Source organism: Streptopelia decaocto (genome assembly GCF_964273445.1).
Source record: "Streptopelia decaocto genome assembly, chromosome: 5".
NCBI classification, from domain to species: domain Eukaryota; kingdom Metazoa; phylum Chordata; class Aves; order Columbiformes; family Columbidae; genus Streptopelia; species Streptopelia decaocto.
The window spans coordinates 57,562,112-57,566,828 of NC_138659.1; positions in this window are offsets into that span (position 1 = coordinate 57,562,112).

Here is a 4,717-nt window from a genome sequence, read left to right on the forward strand (position 1 = left end):
GGGGTTTAAGCAGTTTCATTGGGAGAGCGAGGACTTGGTGGTGCATTCACCTTCAAAAGGAAGGAAACATCTGCTCAGAACCCCAGAGCCCCTGTGCTGAAGTGTGGGGGTGCTTGGTGCGGCACCTGTGGGGACGACACCGCCTTCCCATGGCTCTGGGGCTTGTTCCGTCTCCGGGATCCTGGTGTGGTGCAGGGTGCCCAGAAGGGCTGTCTTTCCCTTGGTATGAAGTTAGACCTCTTCTTTTCCTGTCTCCCCCCTGCTATCATCCAGGGTGATGGGAAATGCGATTTACAAAGAACACTTTATATCAATAATGGATCAAATGAATACATTTTTGTCTGCAGGACCATTCTTCTCTTGCCACTCTTGGCTGCCGAGGGAGGATGGTTTCTGCTTGCATTTTCTTTTCCTCCTTCTTAATAATGGCGCCTCAGATTTTATGCAGATTATTTCTCTGTGAAGTTCTTCCACGTTTGAAATGCCCTGGGCTTGCCTGCCGTAGCTCAGACACTCATTAGCATCCTTGCCATGCAATTGAAAAACAAGCAGGAGAAGCAAGCGGGCTCGGTATGTTTGAAACCAGCGCTGCCTTCCTGCAGGGTGAGCTTCAAGCGGGTGTAAGCCAGGTGTCATGGGACTGGTGTGCCCCATCTCCCCAGGGCTCGGGGAGCGGGAGGGGATGAGCCTCTCTGCACTTGAAAGTAGGCACAGGAGTCCAGAGAGACGTTTCTGTTCTTGAACATGGTGAACAAAGGAATGCAAAAACTCACAATAACTATTTTGAATACTGCAAACCCAAATATCACCTCCCTGATAAGCTGTGATTCAAAGTGACAGCTTTGTATGGCTTACATAATTTAAAAAAATGAATAGTTTTTAGCCCTGAAGCCAGAACCCAAGCACTTACGCTTGGCTGCAAGTGAAAGGGCAGCAGTCATTGGGACCAAACACTGGGTGAAGGTACATATTTAGAGATGGATTGCTCAGCTTTCAGTGTGTTTGCTTTGGCCTGCTGGTATTCCTGCACAGCAGTAGTGTTACAAAACAAACAAGCAGAGCTCATCCTTCTTTTCATTAAACAGTTTTTATCTCAAATTGCACAGTACAGACTTGCAAATAAGTTCTGTAGAGTGTCACTGCTATCTAAATCAATTTTTGCAAGTTGTCTTTTTTTTTTTAAACTGTTCTGCCCTGGTTCAGAGTTGAAATAAGATATTTTTTTCTCTCTTAAATTGTTTGGCTGAGAGCTGTCATGCTGCTACTGCATCTCACTGCCTAGGGCAACAGTGTAGACAAAAAACATGAGTACTGCTAGCGATAGGTGTTGGCACCAGCCAGACCACTTATCAGGCTTTACAATCTCATTGGCTTGGATTAACTAATATTTTTTCATGGAGCGAATAAATTACCATGTTTAGTTCTGTTTGCTCATCCCCCCAGTGAGGGTTTTGTGCTGAAGCTCATAAATTGTACAGGCACGTAGATGGCAAGAGCTCTGTGCTGGGTCCTGCACTGACCATCCACTTGTGCTGTAGACCAGGGTGGGGTCTCTGCTGGCACCAGCTCTTGGGCGCAGCTTTGCTCCTGGCAAGTGCCCACACGTGAGGAATGCCGTGGGGGTTGTTTCTGGGCTCTCGTGTCTTGATGCAAGGAGAAACTGTACCCAGCTGTACATCACAGGATGAGGTTCAGATACTTCCCAGGACCAGCCTTCAAGGTGCTGATTCCAGTCTGGGGGAGCAGAGCTTTCCCTTCCCTGCTGAGTCCCAGCTGGGGTGGGCATTGCCATGTCTCCTCCCCAGTCTCACCTCTCCTGGATTAAACTGGGGTCCTCTTCCAAGCTAAACCATCCTCCCCTGACTTGCTGCTGGGAAGGATTTAATAATCTACCTCCCAGCCCCCTAATGATGCATTATGTGATTTTAAGCCTGGCTTCTTCTGCACCAGAGAGGAGAACTGGGTCCCACTTCATCCCCTCTGCTTCTGCTCCTGTGCTGCTGGGGCTGAGGATTGGGATGAATGGAGGTGCAAGCCCACGTCGGCCATTGTGACTGAGTGCAACTGGGTGCATGCACAGCTTTATGATGCGGGGGTGTTTGCATTGGCCTGAGGCTGTTTTAGGGTTTGTTTCTTCTAACCTTTTCACTTAAAAAGCCTGAGCCTTGCTCCCCTGGGGTGAGAGGATGGGAAGGATGCCAGGCCAGGAGCAAAGCTCCCCAGGGGAGCAGGATCTCAGCAACTTCTTGCATAAAATCCTCTGGCTCCATTGTGCCTCACTAAGGCCGTTCTGCAGCAGCAGCACAAGAGGGGGCTGGCAGCACACACTGCAGGATGGGACCCCCTGCCTGCCCAGCAGCACTGAGGGCCCCAGGGTCAGATGTGCTGAGTAGGGGGGAGCAGAACTGGAATGCCTGGTTCTTCCTTCCTGGCTGCATCTGGGGGATGGAGCGGATAGGAATCTGAGGCTATAAATAAGGTAAATAAGAACATAAAGAGCAGAGAGAAGCCTGAGGGAAGAGGCTTATTGCAAAGGATGGAAATCAGCTCTGCAGGTAGTCCTTAGTGTGGTCCTCCAGCACCAGTGAGAGTCCCTGCCCACATCTGGGGCTGAGCAGAGCTGTCACAGGGCAAGCTAAACCCTTTCACTCTCCTTTTCAAGTTGTTTTTGGCTACTGGCATCTTCTTGCCATCCTTCAGAGCCAGACCCCAGCAGCCACTCACTTGGGCTTGTGCCTGTGGGGCTGTTGCTCCTTCCAGCAGTGCCTGCACCTTGAAAGTGCCTCCTCTGCGGTGTGGGAATTTGGGTGATGAAGGCAAAGTGGGACTGGCACCACCTTCCCTCGTTGAGCAGGATCTGACTTTCTTCCAGCCTCTCGGAGCTTGTTACCCTGTAAGGGCTGGGGAAGGAGGAGTGAGGATACAGAGTCACGCACTGAGGGACCAGCAAGGCACAGAAAGGCTGCCCGTGACTGCAGAAGCACAATGAGCCCAAGCAGGCACACAGCTTATCGATTATATCCCAGCATGGGACCAGCTGCCTGCTAGCCATAAATATAGAACCTCATCTCCACATAGGGCATCTTCATTAACAAAATCAGGACAGAGCCACTGCCTCCCTCATCCATCAGGCTGAGGCGCTCCTTATTTCTCAGGTTAGATGGTTTCCCAGCTCGGGGATGTCAGTGCAATGAGGATCGCAATAAGTAGAAGGGGTTGGTAGGAACAAGCCCTGTTCCTCTAAAAACAAAGCCCGGTGTATCTGTTCACCCCATGGTTGAGGTCATCAGCTGAATCTTGAAAAGCCACCTGCTCCTATTGGAGTCAGGGTTTTATGGCAGGGGAGTGGCAATTTATGGAGAAATATGTTAGATGTGCTTGGCAAATGGAAAGATAATCTATTAAACAGTAAATTATCCTTCCAATGCACCTCCATTGAGCAGGGTTAATGAGTGGCTCCGGGCAGAGTGAGCAGGGAAGACCATGTATGTACAGTGCAGATGTGGAACAATTGCTACATCTGGAGACCCCCGAGCCCCTGATCCCACACTGCACCAACAACAGATTTTCCACATGCAAGGTGCTTCACAAATACCTCCTCACATGTGGTTCATTCAAACCAGCTTGTGCTGCACCACAGAGCTCCCAGAGGGCTGTTGTGTCCAGCCATGCTGGGAACAGCATCTCCCCATCTGCATCTGGGCTGCTTAGTGGAAATATTTTCCTCGTAGACTAGAGCTGGTTTTGGGAACCCAGGCTGTGGGGCTCGGCCCCTCTGCTCAGCTGTTCAATGAAGCAGTGATGCAGTGCCTTGTCAATTGTCCTCTTCTTGCTGTTCTGCGATTGTTCAAGGCAGCAGAACAGGCTGAGCACCTCCTGCTCAGACAGTCCCCGTTGTGTGAGGCTGGGGCAAAATTCACCTGCTTGGAAGCCTCAGCATCTCCCACACCATCCTGGAGGACCTGACTGATGCTGCTCCTTTACTCAGTCCCAGTGGGGAGGTACCCAGGCAGTGGAGCTGCCTCTCTCTCCTGCAGCCAGCAGGGCCATGCTCATCAAGAGGTGCCAGCCATGTCTGCAGGGTGATGCTGGCACAGAATGATGCTGGCCATGTTCAACGGGTGAGGTTGGTGGTGTTCACAGGGAAAAACTGGCAGTGTTTGCCGGGAGATGCTGGCGGTGTTTGCAGGGTGTTGCTGGTGACGTCTAGAGGGTCATCCTGGCCATGTTTGCAGGGCAATGCTTGCAGTGTTTGCAGAGTGATGCTTTTGCTGTTTGCCAGCGAGGTAGGTCTTGTCCCTGGAGAGGCACCAGAGAGAGCGCATCCCAGCCCTGCCTGCTGCTGCTGCTAACCAGGCGAGATTTACTGTGATCCCAGCGGCCTCAGCCACCCGCACCACTCCATAATAGACCCATCAAGGGCATTGTCACACTGCACAAGCCCAACAGGTGCCCTAATGGGACTGACACGCCAGCCTGCTCTCACACAATGCCTCACTCTCCAAAGCTGAGCATGTCTGGTGGGACAAAGGCAGCCTGGCCGTCCAGCACGAGCCAAGCTGGCCAGGCGTGACAGATGTGGCCCCAGCCAGCGGAGGGGCAGCCTGCCCTGTGTGGGGTCTCTGGGGGACACTGGGCAGCCAGAGGTCATGGCCACTCTGCTCCTGGCATGTGTCCAGCTGGGACTTGTGGCTGCTGCTCCCAAACCAGGTGTGTG